This window comes from Pelophylax lessonae (assembly GCF_965119305.1).
Source record: "Pelophylax lessonae genome assembly, chromosome: 5".
In the NCBI taxonomy this organism is placed as follows: domain Eukaryota; kingdom Metazoa; phylum Chordata; class Amphibia; order Anura; family Ranidae; genus Pelophylax; species Pelophylax lessonae.
In genome coordinates, this window is record NC_138772.1 from 445,930,700 (window position 1) to 445,953,423 (window position 22,724).

The 22,724-nt window shown below is 44.8% G+C and overlaps 1 protein-coding gene across 2 annotated transcripts in view; it reads right to left on the reverse strand.

Annotated features, from left to right (window-relative positions):
• Window positions 1-21,867, reverse strand: part of NCOA2 (nuclear receptor coactivator 2) — a 244,430-nt gene extending 222,563 nt beyond the window's left edge. The window contains exon 1 of one of the 2 annotated variants that reach the window (XM_082259561.1): window positions 21,799-21,867. The gene's annotated coding sequence lies outside the window, so the exon portion shown is untranslated. Of the gene's footprint in view, window positions 1-7,971; window positions 8,046-21,798 lie in introns of those variants that run through there. The other variant, XM_082259562.1, reaches the window with a different exon arrangement.
• Window positions 21,868-22,724: the final 857 nt, after the last annotated feature.

Sequence of the window (22,724 nt, forward strand, 5' to 3'; positions counted from 1 at the left end):
CCTTAAACATGTCAGTACCCTAAATTTTCTATAGGCAGCTCTTTAAAAGCCCCCTAGAAATCATCAGTTTAGCGTTATGGAGGAGGTCTGGTACTAGAATTATTGCTCTCATTCCAGCATGCGCTGTGATATGCAACATGTGTATCACAATCAATGTTTTCAGGCGTAGGCACCTCCCCCATGTGCGTTTACGTTTATACATGCGTATATGTGGGGGTCATCAATTTTTTTTTTTTTTGGAGGGGGGGGGGAGATTTGTGCACTTGGGTGTTCAACCTCTTCCACAGAGCTAAGAGCCCAGAGCTCTGAGGAAGAGGGTGAGCCTCGAAACTGAGCAGCCACGGCCTATCTCGGATGCCGGGTTATTTTGTGCTTTTATGACCATTATTTTATGGTTCATGCTATCTCCTAAGAAGCATATGCTAAGGGTTGGTTCTTGGTGGTGGATTTCAGCAATCAACGTTACTTATACACTTTTTTGCCCTTCATGGAAACTTTTGTTTAATATTGAAAATTACTTTTTCATTGAAAGGACTTTATGTTCACCTAACACTGGATTTTGCATCTATTTCATTATATCACTTTCATGTGATTTTTATCAATGATATATTTTGCTCTTAATTTATTCACTGCATGTTTAGTTGTTTTCATGCCACATTATTTACCATATGATTATTCATGATTGCACTATTAGAATTTAGCGCCGCTTATTTTTATTGAATCTCAAAACGCACCAGCACCTGGCCAATACCATCCCTACAATGAAGCATGGTGGTGGCAGCATCATTCTGTGGGGTGTTTTTCAGTGGCAGGAACTGGGAGAATAGTCAGGATTGAGGGAAAGATGAATGCAGCAATGTACAGAGACATCCTTGATGAAAACCTGCTCCAGAGCGCTCTGGACCTCAGACTGAGGCGAAGGTTCATCTTCCAACAGGACAACGACCCTAAGCATGCAGCCAAGGAAACAAAGGAGTGGCTATGGGACAACTTTGCGAATGTCCTTGAGTGGCCCAGACTCAAACCCAACTGACCATCACTAGACAGACAAATTTGAAAATGACTGTGCATTGAGCTCCCCATCCAACCTGTTGGAGCTTGAGAAGAACGAGGAGAAAATGCCCAAAAATAGTTACATAGTTAGTGAGGTTGAAAAAAGACAACAGTCCATCCAGTTCAACCTATGATGTGTGTGTGTGTGTTTGCTTTTAACCGTACATTGTATACCCCTGTATGTTGTGGTCTCTAAGGTGACCATCTAACAGTTTTTTGAAACTATCAATGCTCCCTGCTGACACGACTGCTTGTGGAAGAGAATTCCACATCCTTACCGCTCTTACAGTGAAGAACTCCTTACGCATTTTAAGGTTAAACCGCCTTTCCTCTAGTTTTAGTGAGTGGCCACGTGTCTTATTGTATTCCCTTACTCTGAATAGTTTATTCCTTATGCCAGGGTCACCAGTACAGTATTTGTACATTGATATCATATCCCCCCTCAATCTTCTCTTCTCCAGAGAGAATAGGTTCAGTGCTTGTAGCCTTTCCTCATAGCTGATGTCCTCCATTCCCCTAATTATTTTTGTTGCCCTTCTCTGGACTCTTTCCAATTCCAGCACATCCTTCCTGAGGACCGGTGCCCAGAACTGGACAGCATACTCCAGATGTGGCCGGACCAGAGTCTTGTAGAGTGGGAGCATAATCTCTTTATTTCTGGAGTGAATCCCCTTTTTTATACATCCCAGTATTCTGTTGGCTTTACTTGCAGCGGCTTGGCATTGCATGCCACTGCCAAGCCTGTTGTCTACCAGGACCCCAAAGTCTTTTTCCATCTTAGACTCACCCAGAGGTTCCCCCCCTAGTGAGTAGCTTGCTTTCTGGTTTCTGGCCCCCAAGTGCATTACTTTACATTTTTCAACATTAAACTTCATCTGCCATGTAGTTGCCCACCCCGTTATTTTGTTCAGGTCTGCTTGTAAGGTTTCCACATCCTGCATAGAAGATATTGGCATGCCTAGTTTAGTATCATCTGCAAATACCGAGATTGTACTAGATATCCCCTCCTCTAGATCATTTATGAATAAATTAAACAGGATTGGTCCCAGGACCAAACCCTGGGGGACCCCACTTTCCACACCCGCCCAATCCGAGTACTCCCCATTAATCATCACCCTCTGGACTCTCCCCTGGAGCCAGTTCTCTATCCAGGTACTCACCTTATGGTCCATACCTACCTTCCTTCGTTTGTACAGTAAGCGTTTGTGGGGAACGGTGTCAAAGGCCTTTGCAAAGTCCAGATACACCACATCCACCGGCTTACCTTTATCTAGGTGGCAGCTCACTTCATCGTAGAAGGTTAATAGATTGGTTTGGCAAGAAGGATTTTTCATAAATCCATGCTGATTGCTACTAATAATACAGTTTTCATTACTAAAGTCTTGTATATGGTCCCTTAATATCCCCTCCAAAATCTTGCAGACATCAGATGTTAGGCTGACAGGTCTATAGTTACCCGGGATATATCTCGGCCCCTTTTTAAATATTGGTACCACGTTGGCTTTTTTCCAATCAGCTGGCACCATACCCATCTGGTGTGCCAAGCTTGAAGCATCATACTTAAAGAGACTTGAGGCTGTAATTGGGGCCAAAGGTGCTTCAAAAAAGTATTGAGCAAAGGCTGTGAATACTTATGTACATGGGATTTTGTTCATTTTTTATTTTTAATACATTTGCAAATATTTCAAACAAACTTCTTTCACATTGTCACTATGTGTGTATTATTTGTAGAATTTTGAGGAAAATAATGAATTTATCCATTCTGGAATAAGGCTGTAATATAACAAGATATGAAAAAAGTGAATACTTTCGGGATGCACTGGCAGCTCCTTAACTTGAGTTTAGGAGCTTTTGGCATTTGTTTGCATCTATATAAATATATGCTTTCAGCAGAGAGTTTAGGAGCTGCCGCATTTAGGTGAGCTTTAACCTCAACCTCCATCTACTGAATGCATTCGAATCGCATTCAGGATAGGACCGTCACTGCACTGGAAACGCAAACTGTCACACTGTCGCAAACTGTCACACTGTCAAACTGCAGGTCACTGCAGGAAACGCAAACTGCAGTTTTCTGTTTTGCCACATTTTGCTATTTCCCATGGCCGCGGTCAGAGTAGGCTTGTGTACATGTAGCCTTAAAGTAGATGTTCACCCTAAAACTAAAATCTCTAAATCTACTGGCATCCACAATCGAAGACTAACCTATCTAGCCCCGTAAAGAAGAAATCACTTCTCCAGTGGCGGAAGCTCTGCAGAAGAGACAGCCGACAATGGCTTGGAAAAACCTGGGAAGTGATGTCACCCATAGAGTTACTATGAGGCTTCCGTTGTTGGCTGCCTTCTCTGAAACCACCTACAAAGAGAAGCCACCGCTGACAGCTCAGCGTGGGACTGGACCGGAGCGGCTTTAGAAAAGGTATTTATAATGATTTCTTCTTTACTGGGCTAGATAGGTTAGTCTTCGCTTAAGGATGCCTGTATATTTACAGATTTTAGTTTTAGGGTGAACTTCTACTTAAAACGGAGTTGTTGAGGAATAGCTCTGCATTCTATTCACAAAAAATCATAAGGAAATAAACCCACTGTAAGGAAGACAATATAGAAGTACAAGATGTATAAGAAAATAATTATCCAAAAACAACTCACGATCATTATATAGAAAAAAGTAAGAGCAGTAACAGAGAAATATCCAGCAATTTACAAGAGCAGGAAAAGGAATGTAAAATCAATCCTTTTATGTATCCATTTCATCTTAGCATTAGGCCTCAATCTCATAAGTAGTCAGGCAGTGGTACAGGCAGTTGAGCCTCAGTTTTATCCCCCCCACACACCGAAAAGATAACATGCAGCCAGGTTCGGGGTCTTACATAAGTTGTCGCTGTTGAACTTTGCTTCGCAGCTGCAGCAAAATTTATATCCTATGCCACAATTGGTGGGCAGTACTGCTTCCTAACCCAACCCATTCAAGTACATTTAGACCCCGTTCACACTGGGGCAACCTGTCAGGCGACCTGGTCGCCTGACAGGTCGCCTGCCATAGAGAAGCTGTGGACCCGTTCTAATAGGAGCGACACAAGTCGCTCCGACTTAGAAAAAGGGTCCGGAGCTTCTTTGGGGCGATCCGGAGCGACCTGCATAGACTTCAATGTTATGAAGTCCGTGCCGGCCGTTCCGAGGTCGCGGTGCGAGCAGCGCGCCGCAACCTATGAGGTCGCCCCGGCAAGTCGGATCGCCCCAGTGTGAACGAGGCCTTAGGCCCCCTGTTCTCTTTAATCTACAATAAATGTTAGTATACACAAAACATAAAATAAATAGCATGAATCTGAAGCAAGCACTGTACAAGCAAGCAGGAGCTGAACCCAAAGCAAATATGCAATGCATAACTAAGCACTTACCATGAATGGACGTGTTATGGCATGCTCTTAATACTCCATTTAATTATCAGACTTCTGCAGTGGATATGGCAATTCTGCTGACAGAATGAAAACTCACTGGGCTCTAATGACTGAACATGATCAGAACATATGGGGCCAAAAGTGCCATCAACACACCCAATCCTGGAGAGAATAGGCTCATGTAAATTGGGGAGCTTAAAATATCCCCCAATTCCTTGCATGAAAAAAGTTCTGAAACAAACACTATTGTTGCCCATGGCAACATTATTTTTCAAATTATATACCTGCCAGGGGCCTAAAGTAGAACTATGGTCTCCCACTAGAAAAAATATGTGCTGCAGCACTCAATCATAATTACAGTTTTTTTCTTAGTCCCACAGTGAAGTCCTACAAATACCTGTTGATCAAGTCAAGCCCATCTGATGCAGCGTCCTGCAATGGGGTGGTAATAATGCTGCGCTGCTCCTGAATTCAGAGGAGAGTTGTCACTCTCATGTAGGCTGTGTCTGCTTGCACTAGTGGGATGGAATGATGTTGCATTCAGTGTAGCCATCAGCATTGTCACTAATGATTCACCAGCCTGTAGCTTGTCAATCAGCCCGAGGCCACACCTAGCCCCGCCCACTGCTTTTGAAAGCCCTTTTCTTTGGTGTGTGCACAACCCTACAGCAAAGGTTTCCAGTTTCTGGTTCAGGTGTGTATGTACCACAAAGGTGAGTGAACAGTACTCTGCGATGATGCAGAAGTCAGCACTGGACTGCACTCACCATGATGCTTTGCTCTACCACTGTATTTTTTACACGGTCGTGACCTGAATGCGCAGGTGTAGTTCAGATGTGCAGATGTGGTGTGTGTGCTGTGTTGCATGCTTCAAAGGATGGAAACATAACTCCATTAGCAGAACCTTGGGACCAAGTGTTGTCACCCTATCACAGGAAGTCAAATCTTACAGGATCAACAGGTAGAATAAAAGGCATTAAAGTTGTTGTAAATCTCAGACATGAAATATGAACAAAGCATATCTAGTATGTACTTTTCTCAAGAGCACTAAGTGTCCTTTCCGTCTGCTATTATCATCATGAATTACTTCTGAAAAGTTTTCCTGACACCAGGACAAAAATGGTGATGGGGAGGGAACTCCAGCAGAGTGACAGCTTAAGCTCTGTTCCTGTGTGCTTTGTGAAGGGGGTCTGTCTCCTCCCTCCAATCAGCTCTCACAACTCTCCTCCCCTGAGCTCTGCAGAGTGTAACTTCAGCTCTTCACCCATTTTTCTGAACTCTCAGAAAAGCTTTAAATTAAGCACTTTGAACGGATGAGGAGAAGAGAAGACTGCAGATAGACAGGTACAACTTATGTAGGAGAATTTCTTTCATCTCTGTGTATCACCTGAGGCCAGTCACGTCACTGGGTATAGGTGAGGGTGTACAGCCACTTTAATGAAACCAATATCCCAAGGGCGAGCAAAAATTATAAAGGGAAAGCAAACCTTAACTTGAGTTTAGTTATGGTTCAAAGTAGGCCTTCATCCTCTCTAACTACTTTAGTTATATTTCTCTCTCCCCGCCCACCTTAGAAGAATCAGATATAAGAAAACAAAGTTAAAGAGGAAGTAAACCCTCCTCTGACACTTTTACCTATAGGTAAGCCTATGATAAGGCTTACCTATAGGTACTGTAAATATCTCCTACCGTTTAGGAGATATTTACCTTACATGCAGCCAGTGACGTCACTGGCGCATGCGCTCTGAAGGAACGGCCGCTCGTGCCGTTCCTTAAGGCCCCGTTCACACTGGGGCGATCCGACTTGCCGGGGCAACCTCATAAGTCTATGCAGGTCGCTCCGGGTCGCCCCAAAGAAGCTCCGGACCCTTTTTCTAAGTCGGAGCGACTTGTGTCGCTCCTATTAGAATGGGTCCACAGCTTCTCTATGGCAGGCGACCTACGGCGACCTGTCAGGCGACCAGGTCACCTGACAGGTCGCCCCAGTGTGAACGGGGTCTCAGAGTCCCGTGCCGTGACTGTCGGAAGACGGGCGACGGGCGACTGGACATGTCGCCCGTCATAGAGGTGAGTGAGCGGCACAGCGGGGGCTCGTTCTAAGGTAAGTATTGCATAATGAGCTAGTATGCGATGCATACTAGCTCATTATGTCTTTCTCTTGCAGGGTGGGAAAAAAAAAATGCGAGTTTACAACCTCTTTAACAAAAAATACCTCTGGGACCCAGCCCACTCTTCTGGCCTTTTTCACCTAGGCAACAATGATGCATCCCCCTTCCCAAAGCCTCCTGGGTTACGTACATTACACATCTCAGAAGACTTCGGGACAATGATGGAAACGCTGTGCATGTTTAGATTTGCGTCATCAGGGGCCAGGTGCAAGAACACGACCCTCTAAAGCAGAGGTCTTCAAACTATGGCCCTCCAGTTGTGCGGGAACTACAATTCCCATCATGCCTCGTCATATATGTGAATATCAGAGTTTTACAATGCCTCATGGGATGTGTAGTTCCGCAACAGCTGGAGGGCCGTAGTTTGAGGATCCCTGCTCTAAAGCCTTTAGTATCAAAAGGTGGTGGCAAGGAACCCAGCATGTAGCAGCAAAGCAGCAGGTTTCACCAGGAAATGCTGGATTCGCTGGGCATATGAGTATGCATTATGTGAGTGGGGAAAAGGTAGAAGGTAAAAAGCTCCCTAGGATAAGCAGCCTCTCAGGCACAGATACCAAATCCAAGAAGGTAGTGACAAAACAGTGTGGTGTTTATTTGTGCTATATACAAATCTATATACAGGTGCTGTACAGTGTCTCAGAAAACAAACAGGAAAAAAAGAATAGCAGGAAAAAAAGAATAGCAAAACAAAAACCTAGCCATGTCTCGGCACTAACCATACAAAATACAGGTCCCAACTACCAGGATGAGCAAGCCTACAGCTTGTCAAATTCCACATATACAACTTGATAGCTTTTACCAACCTTTTGCTCTCCCAGACAGGATCCGTCTGATTTCCCAAGCCGAGAGCACTGGCTATCTGTCTCAGGTGAATATAAAATTGGACCAAGATCTGAACTGGATCGTGGATCAGAGATCCCTTAACGTGTATTAGAGAAGCCTGGGAGATATATAAACCTCCAAACAGGACTTTTCCCGGCTCTCTCTGGGACACCCTGCCACAATAGGAAGAGGGGGGAGGGGCTAGAAGAGGGGAGTGAAGGTGCTCTCCAATGGTTGCTACAGACAACAGAAATGCTGTCCTTGAGCACAAGAGGCACCATGTAGTCTCTAAGAGGTCAGTTCTTCTCCTTTCAGTCTAGCTGTGAAAGCTGACACTCAGTCAGGCAATTGCCATGCATGTAGAAGACAGATAACAAAACCTCATTATTCTGGGACTTGTCACACCAAGCACATTTTCCAAGAGGGCGATAAAAGAAAAAAAGCTGCTGGCCTCATTGTTCTGGGAGCTGTAGAAAAAGAAGGTTTTATCATACCAAACATATACATCATAAGTGCAGTGCAAACCAACATACATGCTGGGCTAGGACATTCCTCCATACAGGCTTATCTCGTGTCCTCTACTCCTAGTGACAGCTGGCAAACCAGCAACACAAATCCTCTGGTTAAGTGCTGAGCTGAGAGATCCCTGACCCTCCCCCTTTACCAACAGGGAGGGGCACGCAGAAATTCCTCTCGCTTTCCTGCTGAGACTGCTGCAGGAGGCAAACCGAAAGCAACAAAGTCAATGATTTTTGCTGTGACAAAAGAATATTTTCTGTTGACTTTACAGAATGGAAACTCTTGTCAGGACATAAAATGTGTGAGCCTGGGGGAGGGGGGGGGTCTTGTCCACGCAAAACATCATAGAACACATAACCGGATGATAAAATAATGTCATCTTACTAGCCATGCTGGACACTGAGGGACCTACGTATATTTAAAGTACTAGTCCTAAATCTTGGCAAATAAATGTGTAAAGGGAGGAAAGCAGAAGAAATTGCTCTGGGTGCATGGAAACCTCCGACTTCCAAAGGTCCTAAAGAGGAACTCCGTGAAATGATCTGTAAGGAAAACATTACATTGTCTAGCATGGCTTTATAGAAGTGTTCATATCTGATAACCAGAGAGTCACTGGGGATGCTAAAAATCACTAATAGTTGTCACTACATAGAGTGAGACTTGGGACCTCCCAGGTGCTGCTCTATTGGTTTCCCTCTGCACACCGACCACAGGGAGTCACTCGCTCGGCTCTATTGCCATTCAGAGAGCGCTTTCTATTTTCTTCATTAAATTCAAGGTGTTCTCTCACTGGACTAGGTGGGGATCATGGTGTCATCTGCCCCTTCTCTCAATGAGTATCATAGTGGATCTGGATGCTCTCACAACTCATTTGAGTAAGAGCAAAGACCTCACCTGCTTTCCCTCAAAGAATACGTAAACCCAACATTTCATATTCCTGATATGTACCTGCTGTACCATGTAGTTGTATGAAAAAAATGGGATTTGCGACTTGCCGTAAAATCCATTTCTCTGATGTTCACTGACGGACACAGCTCCTGATATTCATAACCATTAAATTTTACTGCCCCCTACAGGAGTAGGACAAAAGGCAGAAAATAAATCTGTCTACTCCCAGGGGGTATACTCCCTTCTCTCTGCTAAAGCCACCCAGTTTTGTTACAAGCAGTGTCAGGAGATGTCGAACTCCACAGAGGGGTGGGTGCCGTGTCCATCAAACATCAGAGAAATGCATTTTACGTCAAGTCAAAAATCCCATTTTCTCTTTCATTCATTGACGGACACAGCTCCTGATCTTCTTAACCATAGGGATGTCCCAAAGCAGTATTAACCACTTTACCACCGGAGGATTTTGCTGTCTTACGTCTGAGCCACTTTTTGCGATTCGGCACTGTGCGACTTTAACTGACAATTGCGCGGTCGTGCGACACCATACCCAAACAAAATTTACGTCCTTTTTTTCCCACAAACAGAGCTTTCTTTTGGTGGTATTTGATCACCTGTGCGATTTTTACTTTTTGTGCTATAAACAAAAAAAGAGCGTAAATTTTGAAAAAATAACAATATTTTTCACAATTTTTATATGAAATTCCCCCCCAAAAAAATGTAAAAATCAAATTTTTTTAAAATTTTTGGCCAATTTGTTTTCTGCTACCTATGTTTGGTAAAAAAAATCACAATAAGCGTATTTTGATTGGTTTGCGCAAAAGTTATTGCGTTTAATAACTAAGGGAAAGATTTCTGTCATGTAATGGCGGCGATCTGTGATTTTTTTTGCGGGACTGCGACATTGTGGCGGACAGATCGGACCCCTGACTGACATTTTTGACACTTTTGGGGGTACCAGTGACATTACTAGAGTAATCAGTGCTATATATATGCACTGTTACTGTAAAAATGACACTGGCAGGGAAGGGGTTAATTTTATTGGAGAGGGAGGGGTTAATGTATGCCTGGTGCTTACTAAAGTGTGTGGGGGGGAGGTGACTGTGTGACACAAGGACAGATCCAGGGTTCAGCCACGCTGAACCCTGCAATCTGACCCTGCCTGTCACTTAGGAGATCCGCCCGCTTGTGTTTACACAAGCAGGCGGATCTCCACAATCGATTCCCCGACGATCGGGGAAGAGCAGCGGCGATCGCCGCTGCTCCTCCCCTGGCCCGACTCCCACTGTGACTGAACACAGCGGGAGCGAGCCTCCGGCGGCGCGCGAGCGCCGCCGAGAAAGGGGAGTGTCTGGCGACGTAGGTCTACGTCGCCAGACGATAACCAACCGTTTTGCCGCAGTAGTGCTCGAGTGAGCAGACGGCAAGTGGTTAAACATGAGGGATTGGAACAACAAAAAAATTCCCAAGGCTAAACATTAGCCAACCAGGCAACAGGAACTCAACTAAAACAACTGGAGCCCACCGGAAAAAAACAACAAACCCTCAAAGAGGATCAGGTCCTTTTTAACAGCAGCCTGCAAAACCTTGCGGCCAAAGGAAGCATCCATAGATGCCAACACATCCACTTTATAAAACTTTGTAAAACTGTGCACTGACGACCAGGTGGCTGCCTTGCAAACCTGCGCCATTGACGCCTGATGACGAAAAGCCCAGGAGGCACTAAGCGCCCTAGTAGAGTGTACCTTGACAGGGAAAGTAGGAACCTGACCCTTGATGGAATAGGCCTGAACCACCGTCTGTCTGATCCATCTTTAGAAGAAGCAGACAATCCTTTTCGAGGTCCATCTGTGAGCAAAAAGAGAGAGTCTGACTTCTTGAAAGACTCCGTAGCTGCCAGGTACACCCTAATTGCCCGCACCACATCCAAGGCATGCAAGGCAATTTCCTTCAGATGTTTAGGTCTGGGCCACAGGGAAGGCAACACAATGTCTTCATTCATTGGTCACCACGGCTGGCATCTATGGTGACCACTGTTCAATACAAGGGGAGGAAGGAACTTCTCAGTCGAAGCGCTGGAGAATGAAGCCACCAAATCAGGGACTCCTTCGTGCCAGATGGGATTGTCCAGAGACTGTGGAGTCTTGTCCCATTTAGTCAGAATTTCCCTTTGCAGGGACCTTGCATGGAACTGTGCAAACAGAACCGCCTGGAAGGTAGACGCCATCAGGCCCAGCACCCGCATGCAAGTCCGGAGGGGTGACCATTTGTTGGACAGCAGGAGGCAAATTGCAGCCTCCATCTTCTGGAGTTTGTCCAGAGCAAGGAGCACTCTGGCTATGGCCGAGTCCCAGAGTCATGCCCAGATGGTCCAGCTTTGTGGAGGGAACCAGAGCAGACATCTGAAAATTTAGAATCCAGCCGAACTCCCGCAGAGTTTGTATTGTGACCTCCAGGTTCTTCACCAGAGCAGAGGGAGACTCTGCTTGCAGAAGGAGATCATCCAAGTAGCCCAGTACAACGATCCCCGTTGGCATAGCAAAGCTAGCACCGGGTCTAACACTTTTATGAAAATCCGAGGAGCAGATGCAAGACCAAAGGGTAACGCCACAAACTGATAATGCTCCTCTCCCACAGCAAAGTGGAGGAAAATGCTGGTGACTGGCACATATTGGAATGTGAAGGTAGGCATCCTTGATTTCGATAGAGGCGAGGAAATCCCCCAGACTCAGGGATGCCACCACCGTGGGAATGGACTCCATTCTGAACTTCTGTACCCGCCCAAAGCAGTTTAGCGCCTTGAGGTCCAGGACTGAACATACTTTTCTTTCCTTCCTGGGAACTGCGAACAGGTTTGAGTAAAAACTAGGGGTGCACCGATCCGATATTAGGATCAGATAATCGGCCTCGATACTGACAAAATAGCTGGATCTGGAATCGGAAAAATTAACAGATCCACGGGCCGATCCAGGTTTTTTTTTTTTTTTTCCGTCGCAACAGAACCTATGTCGTTCGTCAGCTTCACATGTGTGTCGAATGCTAGAATCAACATGGAGCAAGCCAAAAAGTTCTACTGCTACATTTTATTTATTTAAAGAAGTTTGATTACATTCGATTTTCGCTTTGAATGCACAATTGTTTTTTAACCACTTAAGCCCCAAGCCTATTTTTGACACTTTTTGTTTACAAGTTAAAATCAGTATTTTTTGCTAGAAAACTACTTAGAAACCCCAAACCTTATCTATATATATATATATATATATATATATTTTTTTTTTTTTTTTTTTAGCAAAGACTCTGGAGAATAAAATAGTCATTGCAATATTTTTTGTCACGTGGTATTTGCGCAGCGGTCTTTCAAACGCCATTTTTTTTTAAAAAATTAAGAAAAATCTAATTTTACTGCATTTAAAAAAACTAAACAGTAAAGTTAGCCCATTTTTTTGCATATTGTGAAAGATGATGTCACGCTGAGTAAATAGATACCCAACATGTTACAGTTTAAAATTGCCCACACCCGTGGAATGGCGACAAACTGCGGTCAATAAAAATCTCCATGGGCGACGCTTTAAAATTTTTTAGCGGTTACCAGTTTAGAGTTAGAATGTAGCTCTTTTTTTTTTTTAATTATTGCTCACGCTCTGGCGATCACGGAGATACCTCACATGTGTTGGGTTGTCCCCACTCTTTAGTGACAAATTCTGTCAAAATGGGCAGGGAAAGGAAACACCTTTGCAACTTTGAATGGCTTGTGAGTGCCAAAGGGCACCTGTGCCTCCATTGCAGCTTCAGCTGCGTCCTCCATCTCCATCTATGCACAGATATCCACTAGCGTCTCTTCGTGCACGGTCGCAGACATGGAGAAATCATTCTCACTATCAGGAAATTCCAGGAGCTTTTTTGCAGACCCAGCCGGGTGACCCATGTCCACAGCAGCCAAATCAGATTCAGGATCTAATCAGACAGATGAGGCAGGGGAAGGCGGGGGGGGGCGCTTTTTGATAGCCCGTCCTCCACAACCCACCTCCACCCAGGACACAAGGGACTGCAGGACCGCTGTCAGTAAATGGATGGATGGTTGGGACCCGGCCACCCCACAGCCTCAGAGAGGGGATCAGGTGGGGAAATGTGCTCCAAAGACTTTATGAGTCACCAGGGGGACCTCACAAAAATTGTAACACACTAAGGGACAACCCCCACCGCGCTGGCTGCACCACCTGGTCGCTGGGCACAAAGCACCAAGCGATCCACAGCGGAGAGGGAGAGGACCCCACTAGACTCACCACCCACAGAAACAGGCACCTGCAGGCACCAGGAGAATCTGCACTACATATGCAGCGACCAGGAAGTAAATTGATCCATAAGTCAGCAGCAGGGGATGAGGAGGGGCTCCCACCCACAGGGCTCCGCTGTCATGGCTGCCGCTGTTTTCAATTGCAAACCATAAGAAAATTGCCGCCGGACTACAAAAATACAGCCGCCGTGTATAGAAACACACAGGCTACAACAAAATGGCGGCCCTGCGCAGCACCACGGGGGTTACAGGGACTCAGGAGGGGGACCAGGCCTCAAGGACAGATCCAGGCAGGATGGGGGGCCCTGGCAGGAGCCCCCACCAGGTACAACCCCCCCTGCGCACAATCGATCGTCCGGTCGCCAGTGGGGCACCCCTCTGGCCCCCATCGCCATTTAGCGCCCTGCCCCCCTCCCAGGAAAGTGGCCAGACCACCCAAATAGCCCCAGTGTGGAGGAGGGGGCAGGATAAGGCACTTGGCAAGAGGGGTGCCAGCAGCATTGATCCATCAGGAATAAACCGGACAGGGTAGTTGTACAGAAGTGGATCAGTAGATCGACTTTTGTACAACCACTGTCCCGATTTGTCCACTGCTGGCTTGGCAGAATCTCAATCCATGTATGGTCGGCTTTTGTTTTTTGGGGGTTTTTTATTCAACCAGTGGGATGTATGAAAAAAAAAACATTTCTCCATGCACACAAGTGAGGTGGGCAGAGGAATCCCCTCAGCTGAGACATTTTAATCTGACAGCGGGACTCTACAGAAGGCTGCACTCACTTATAGACAGAGGTTTTCCAATATTCCTGATCGACCTCTGTAGAGCAGGGGAGGGGGGTCACAAAATGCATCGAAATTCAGCCAATCCCTGCTGAACGGGCTGAATTTCGATCCATCGTTAGGAGGATATCTGTCCCAGGTCATTAGGTAGCCACATATGTTTTAGAGCAGGGGGTCACCAAACCTAAACAAAGGGCCAGTTTCCTGTCCTTCAGACTTTAGGGGGGTCAGACTGTAGTCATTGGAAGTAGAAAATGCCCTGGCATTAGTGGTAGTTAACAATGCCCCATCTTTGGTGTCAGTGAGAGGAATGGTGTCGCATCATTTATGTAATTTGGTGAGAAGAATCATGCCCCATCATTGGGGTCATCAGGAAGAATTGTTCCCCTTTGTTGGTATCATTGGGAGGAACTGCGCCCCATTGTTGGAGTCAGAAGGGGAAATTATGCCCAATGGGTCAGATAAAAAAAAAAAAGCAAAAAGGGCTTCATCTGTTCCCAGGGCTACAGTTTGGAGACCATGGTTTTAGAGGTTTAATGGTTAAAGAATGTCCATATATCCGATTTCCACTGATTGCATAATGCTTGCCACAAACACGACAATCAGTTAGCAGTCTTCATTAGATTTAAATGAAAACTCTCAAGTTTTGAACATTTACCCCCAGACATTTCCCTGCTTTTCAGTACTGATCAAATATGCCATAGGATCAACCAATGAACAACATCTAAAATGTGAACAGTATTCATAATCCAACAAACATATTTTGCAGTTGGATTTATAGTGATCCATCGTCCTCGGAGACCGCACTGAACACCCGTTAAGCAGTAAAGCATCCCCGGCAACTATGACACTAACTAGCAAATGTACATTTTTAATCCATCCACAAACAAAAAGAAGAGTGCTTTGGCTTGCGGCCGTGCACTAATGTTGCTGCCAAACCTGTCAGAGGCCAGATTCATTGTACAACACAGCAATGATATCGGTGTGTGAAGTTATTTGGAATCTGCCATGCCCAGAGCTCCTGGAAGCTGCTTATTGCAGAAAGTCTGAAACGTACATTATAAATTCTAAAAGTAACAGATTCCTCCGCAGTTTCCCAAAATTTTCTATAACAATTAGATGTTGCTTGGCATGCCACTTAACAAGGAGTCATTCTAAAAAATCCTTTGATCACCTCGGCATATTGTATACCTTCCACCCCAGTACTGCTGCAATAGAGAAAAAGAACAATCTGAATAACGAGGAAGGAACGTGTCAATTCACCACAACAAAAAGTACACTTTAGTGGTGGTTTACAATAGTAATTTTGGATGGACTTCTCTGCTGTAACTTCCTCTACTGACTTTATAACCAGAAAGACAAAACTGCTGAGAACAGACACTGACTGCTAAGAAATCTGCCTTGTCCGAGACGCTGGGAAACTCCTGCCCACCGGGTCTCAGGGCTCTATTTCTCACATATACTGGGAAAAAGAAGTATAGATTATTGGAAGATCATATGGTACAGGAACCGCCAATCTCTGTAAGACTAACCAAATGTGTCCGCACCACACGGTGACACATAATAAACCACAACTATCAAAAAATGCAGTGGCTGGAAACCAAGATAGATACAACCATCAAGTCACTTACACTGAACCCAAAGAGATAACTTAAAAACCACAGTGATTGGAGCAGAGTCAGAACTAAGAGGTCCTGGAAAGATTTCACAATGAGCTTTGTGCACTCTAGTGGCTAATCTACAAACCTTTATATATTTTAACACATTAAAAAGAAAAATATGGGGTTTCAAGCATGTAGAACAGGGGTAGCTAATTAAAATTCATGAAAGTCCAGTCAGTAAATTTTCTTCCCAGCCGGGGTCCGAATCATATGTTTGACTCTTAATAGCACCTCTGCACAATGGCAAATGTTGCGCGTTTTTGCGAGTGCCAAACCGCATGGTGCCGCAGTACCATGCAGCTCTGTACGACGCAATTTAAAAAAAAAAAAAAAGGTCAGGGACATCTTTCTGCTTATAAGGCAGCCCACTGAAATACATGGGCCGCCTACACATACAAAGCAGTGCGCAATGATGAGAACCTAGCCTCAGATCCTTCACATCACAATCTTTTTATTACATCACTGATCTCAGTCCACTTGAACATCATCCTCTCCTCCACATTACAGTCCTCTGCCCCCCTTCATATTCTTATCCTCGGCCTCCCTTTATGTCACCTTCCTACTTTAAATTGCAGTTTCCAGCTCCCTTCATATCACCCCCCTTCACATTCTTGTCCTCACCCCTTTATACCACCCCTATTACATAACTGTCCTCACCTCCTTTATAGCACCCCCCTTCACATAACTGTCCTCACCCCCTTTATAGCACCCCTCTTCATATAACTGTCCTCACTCCCTTTATAGCACCCCCTTCACATAACATCCTCACCCCCTTCACATTCCTGTAATCAAACATTTTTATAGCACCCACCTTCACATTCCTGTTCTCACTACCTTTATAGAACCCCACCCTTGACATTACTGTGCTCACCCCCTTTTTAGAACCCCCCTTCTCACCGCAGTCCCCAGCCTCCCTTCAGATTCCTGTCCTCGCCCTCTTTATAGAACCCCATCCCCCTTCATATCACTCCCCTCACATTCATGCTCTGCCTCCCTTTTATATCACCCCTCCTCCTTCATATTACAGTTTCTGAACCCCCCCTTTACATTGGAAGTGCAGCAAAGCGAAGGACAGAAGGTGGGACCAGCCCCAGTTATCTGATTGGTTGCTAGAATGCAGGGCAGTTCTAGCAACCAATCAGGAAAATGTGCTGCTCTTCTGATGTCAGATCTGCAAAGCCAACAGAGCTAGTGGTGGTTGAGGGAAAAAAAGCAGATCCTAAATGGCACGACCGCCGCAGGTCTGGACGGAACATTGACTCGGTCCAGACTCGGCCCGCGATCCGCCATTCAGTGATGCCTGATGTAGAAGTTTGAAAGTCACATCAAAAATTATTTGGTTTGCAGGTCCTTTCACACAAGTGTCATTGGTTTCATCACACAAAAAAAAAACAATACTAAATCATTTCACATCGATTTCTTCAGCCATCTGAAGTTTAGTTTACATCAGTATACATCTGTTTTTTACATGTTCGATTTTTTATTGTTGTATTGTTTTTATTGTTTATTGTTGCAAAAAATAGTCAAAGGTGGACAAAAGTACAAACCCCTAAAAATTGACATAAATACACATTGGTTTATATATGACTTTTCTATTATTTTTTTTCTGCAGACATAAATGGACTCTGATGAAATTTGATGTTGCTGGGGAGCACGTTGCAGGGCATCTTTCCTTAAGGCTTCTCTCTCCAAGTGATTCTTTCTACAAGTAATATGCACTTCAGCTCTGCACTTCAGCGATTGCACGAAACAAGCATACACAGTAAACTACACCAACAAGCACCAAACAGGCCACAGGTGACCCTGTCTTCTCTATTCAGCTCTTTTCCCGCTCTGTAACATGCACTCTCTACCACTCCTGCTGGCAACGGTGTCCTCTCTTCCTAAACTCACTTACCTTCCCCCCTCTTCTCTACCCCACAGCTTATATATATATATATATATATATATATATATATATATATATATATATATATATATATATATATATATATATATATATATCACTCTGCCTTCTGTCCTCTCCCTATTACTGCTCCTACCAACTCTTGCTAATTTTACATCCATATACTGAGAAAACCTCCAGGACTCTGGGGCATGTCCCTTCATATAAATCACACTCCCACATTACCTCCCTCCCCATCCTGCTTCTCCTTACCTCTGGTGACATATCCCATATCCCCAAACCTTGGGCCTCCATTTGGCTTTTCCCCACGCTCCCCTCCACCCTACAGCCTCAGGCAGCAGCCGCAACCCACAGAACCCAGTCTTCATTCCTCTTCTTCCCAATACCAGCCTCCCCTTCTCCTGTGTCCTCTGAAACGCCCGCTCTGTCTGTAACAAACTCACCTCCACCCACAACCTCTTTATCACAAATTCCTTTAACCTACCCGCCATTACCGAAACCTGGCTTCTTAATTCCGATACTACTTCTCCTGCTTCCCTCTCCCATAGTAGCCTCCCCATCAACTCTTCTCTACTCGGTCCTCCACAGACTCCACCCCCTAAGTCACTCACTGCTCAGGAGATCACCAATCACTTCAAAAATAAGATTGATACAATTTGCAAGGAGATCTCCAATGTGCAGAAACCTCCCCCACTTCCCCCCCATATGTCCACAGGTACAATCATTACTTCCCTCGTTCAACCCTGCTGGAGGTTGCTGGACTTTTTTCTAACACCCATCTAACCACCTGATCCCTGGATCCTGCTCCCTCACAAATGCTACGCTCACCCTCTATTCTACGCTCTCCAACTCACTTATTCAACCTCTCTCTCTCTCTCTCTTCTGGCATCTTCCCCAACTCGCTAAAACATGTCAGAGTCACTCCCATTCTTAAAAAGCCCTCACTGGACCCCACCAATCTTCACAATCTACGCCCCATCTCCTTACTCCCCTTCTCCCCCAAACTCCTTGAATGACTGGTCTATAACCTACTGAGTGACCATCTGACTAAAAAAACTTCTTGATCCCCTTCCATCCAGATTTCACCCTCAACATTCCACAGAAACTTCTCTCCTTAAACTCACAAACAAGCTACTAACCGCTAACACCAATTGACACTATTCTGTACTACTCCTCCTGGACCTCCCTGCTGCATTTGACACAGTGGATCACCCCCTCCTCCTCAAAAAACTCCACTCCTTTGGTCTCTGTGACTGTACTCTTCAATGGTTCTCATTCTACCTATCCCAAGGCACCTTCAACTCTACTACCTCCTCTCCTCTTTCTTTCTCCATCGGGGGTCCCCTAAGTTCTGTTCTTGGACCGCTCCCTTTCTCAGTCTACACCTCCTCCATGGGTCAGCCGATTGTCTCCCATGGCTTTCAATATCATCTCTATGCTGATGACACCCAAATCTATCTCTCCACCCCTCAGCTCATGCCGTCAGTCTCAACACGCATCAACTTACTAACAGACATATCAGCCTGGATGTCACATCACTTCCTCAAACTCAACCTATCCAAAACCGAGCTCATGATATTTCCTCCCCCACGTTTCTCTTCCCCTGATTTCTCTGTCAAAATCAATGGCTCAACTATCGACCCGTCCTCCCTGCTAAGGTCCTAGGTGTAATTCTGGACTCTGAACTATCCTTTCGGCCATATATCTAGTCGCTGTCCAAAGCTTTCCACCTCAACATCTCCAAGATAAACCCCTTCCTAACCAACGACACCTCAAAGCTTCTAATCCACTCCCTGATCATCTCTCATTTTGATTACAGCAACTCCATTCTTATTGGCTTACCTTTAAATAGGCTATCCCCCTTCAGTCCTTTATGAGCTCTGCTGCCAGACTTATTCTCCTTACTAAACGCTCAGTATCTGCTTCCCCTCTTTGCCAATCCCTCCATTGGCTGCCACTCAACCAGAGAAATTAAATTCAAGATACTAACCATAACTTACAAAGCCATCCATAACTTGGCACCAAGCTACATCACTAACCAGGTCTCAAAATACCATCAAATTGTTCTCTTAGTTCCTCCAAGGACCTCCAGCTCTCTAGCTCCCTTGTCACCTCTTCCCATGCTCGCCTCCAGGACTTCCCCTGAGCCTCTCCCATCCTCTGGAATGCTCTACCCCAATCTGTCCCACTATCTCCTACTTTGTCCACTTTCAAACAATCCCTGAAAACACATTTCTTCAGAGAAGCCTATCTGGAACCCACCTAGCAACTGTACATTTTCTTTTTCCATCAGTCCATCCCCCACAGTTATTACCTCTTGTATCTCTTGAGCCTCCCTCTTAGATTATAAGCTCTGACAAGCAGGACCCTTCCTGATTTTTTATTTCTCTGCATATTTGTCACACTTAAACGATTCAGATCATCGAACAAATTTTTATATTACACAAAGATAACTCCTGTAAATACAAAATGCAGTTTTTAAATGTTGATTTAATTTATTAAAGTGGTTGTAAACCCACTGTAAAGACTTTTACCTATATTAAGGCTTACCTATAGGTGCTATAAATATCTCCTAAACACGCACCGTTTAGGAGATATTTACAGTGCATGCAGTCGATTAAGTCATCAGCGCATGCGCTCTAAAGGAATGGCAACCCGTGCCGTTCCTTCAGTGCCGTGAACGGCAGCTCCCGCGCATGCGCGGGAGTGATCTAATGCGGCCAATCAGTTGGCTGGAGGACGCGATCCAGTAAGCAAAACATGTCGGCCGTCCTGTCGGCACTGCGGGGGCTTCGTTTTTAGGCAAGTACTTCATAATGAGCTAGTATGCGATGCATACTAGCTCATTATGCCTTTGTCTTTACAGGTTTTAGTTTTCACATTTTTTTTCAGCGTGTTTACTTCCTCTTTAAGGGACAAAAGCTGTCCAAACTTGCCCGACCTATGTGAAAAGGTAATTGCCCCCCAAAACCCCCTGCTGCAAAACCCAAGTGAGCTTGAGGTCACAAACTGATGGCCGGACATTCTCCTTCAGGATTATTTGGTAGAGCGCAGAATCCATGGCTCCATCAATTATGGCAAGTCATCCAGGTTCCTGAAGCTGCAAAGCACACAGTCCGTATTCCTATAGCACATGTTCCTGAAATGAGCTCTTACAGTACTGGGTGCTGTAGCTGGATACTGGCACATACACGATAATGTAGATATTCACCAGCACACCAGCAAGGATCTTCGGTTTCGTGCAAATGTTTTTTATTAAAGAAAGATTACAACACAAAACAGTGTATTGCAACATTTCGGAGCCACGCAGAACCCCTTCATTATGCATGTAATAAGTACAAGCAGTTGTGCAGACGTATAGAAATGAAAATCCACCAATCAGAACCAGAGAGCAAATGGTTCCTTCCATCCCATAATAGCATGTGACGTCATCAGTCCTGGGGGAAATTACTTTTTCACACAGGGCCAGGAAGGTTTGGACATTTATTTGCCTTGATAAACGAAATCATCATTTAAAAACTGCATTTTTTTTTTACTCAGATAAAGGTTATCTTTGTGTAATATTAAAATTTGTTTGACAATATGAATCATTTACGTTTGACAAATATGCAAAAAAATATAAAAAGTCAGGAAGGGGGCAAATACTGCACTGTACATTTGTTTACATCTACCTGCCCACACACATACATTATGGCTCAGTATGGATCCATCTGACAGGTGGTTCTAGATTGAACGCCCATGTGAAAGGGCCCAAATGCTGTAATCACAGCTTTGAATATACTATACTTTACCACTGTACTCCTGAACAGTGCTGTATCTTGGCTTAGGCCAACAAGGCCCAGGCCTAGGGCAGCACTTTGCAGGGGGGCAGCAAAAAGCTGATGGGGCTACACTGATATGCTGCCCTGATGGGCACTGATATGTTGCACTGATGGGCACTAATAGACTGCACTGATGGCCACTGATGAGCCAGGACTGATAAGCTGCACTGATAAGGCAGCACTGATGGGCACTGATGAAGCTGAACTTATGGGAACTCAGGAGGCTGCACTGATGGGCACCGATAGGCTGTGGTTGTGGTTTACAGATGACAGGGCGGGTCATAAACAGAAAAAGGGTGTGGCCTTTACAGGAAGGGGTGGGTCATATTTAAATTAGGGGTGCCCAAGTTAAGTCAGGGCTAGGGCAGCACAAAACCTAAATACACCACTGCTCCTGAAGGATACAACTGTGCAAATGCAAGCGACCACATTGCAACAATAGTATGACTAAAATTGTATTAAATAGGAAAAATAAAAAAAATATTTAATAAACTTACTTTTCCCTTAGACTTGAATTACCATTAGAAAGGTCCTAATATTGTCACAGAAAACATGTAATTCAGACATTTCATTACCTAAAATAGAAAACAGGAAAAAGTCTCATTAAAACGTTCCTCTGACATCTGTACTCAACGTAAACTTTGAACAAATATTTAAAGCAGGAGAAAAAAACTCATAGGTAAGGCACACACCTACCACTTACTATGCTGTCCTCCAGAGAGGATAGATCCCGGATCCTGTCACTGCTGCAGCCCACGCTGCCGCTGTTTTATTCCGGGTCCCGTGGTGTTGCACATAAGCACAGTAGTTACATTCCTACTTTGATCACATCGCTGTCTTTGAGTCCTGCCAAAAAAATTGTGTAGTGTGCAAGGTTTAACCAACCAAACCTGCAGTGAATGATAAGTAACGTCAAATATTTGTACAGTCCAAATTAATGTCCATATATAAAGGGATCCTCATGCTTCAACAAAAGTCCATCAATGTATAATAAAGTGCTATTAAAAAAACCTCTGATGGTGCTCCTTATTTAAAGTGTTCCAGTGCAGTTCATCTTTGCATATGCAAAAAAGTGATTAAGTGCTGTAAACTTTCCGTGCCTCCTCCACCACACTGTCTGTTACAACACTCAGCGGATCCTTTTGACTTTGTGCCCCTCAGCTACAAAGTCTCCAAAGGAGTGTGGATGTTACCCCCCCATGTCTCTGCAAGGGTCAGACAGCTCCTCCTCTCCTCCAGCTTGTACCACAGTCTATTCACTCCTCAATACCCATGCAGGAGGAACATAAGATGGATCCACATAGTAGAATACAGTTTATTAAAAGAATGCCTTAAAAACAAGTTTACACTCACTTGTACAGAGTAAAAAAAAAAAAAAAAAAATCGCTATAATGCTGGGAAGCACCGCTGTGGCATGCATTCC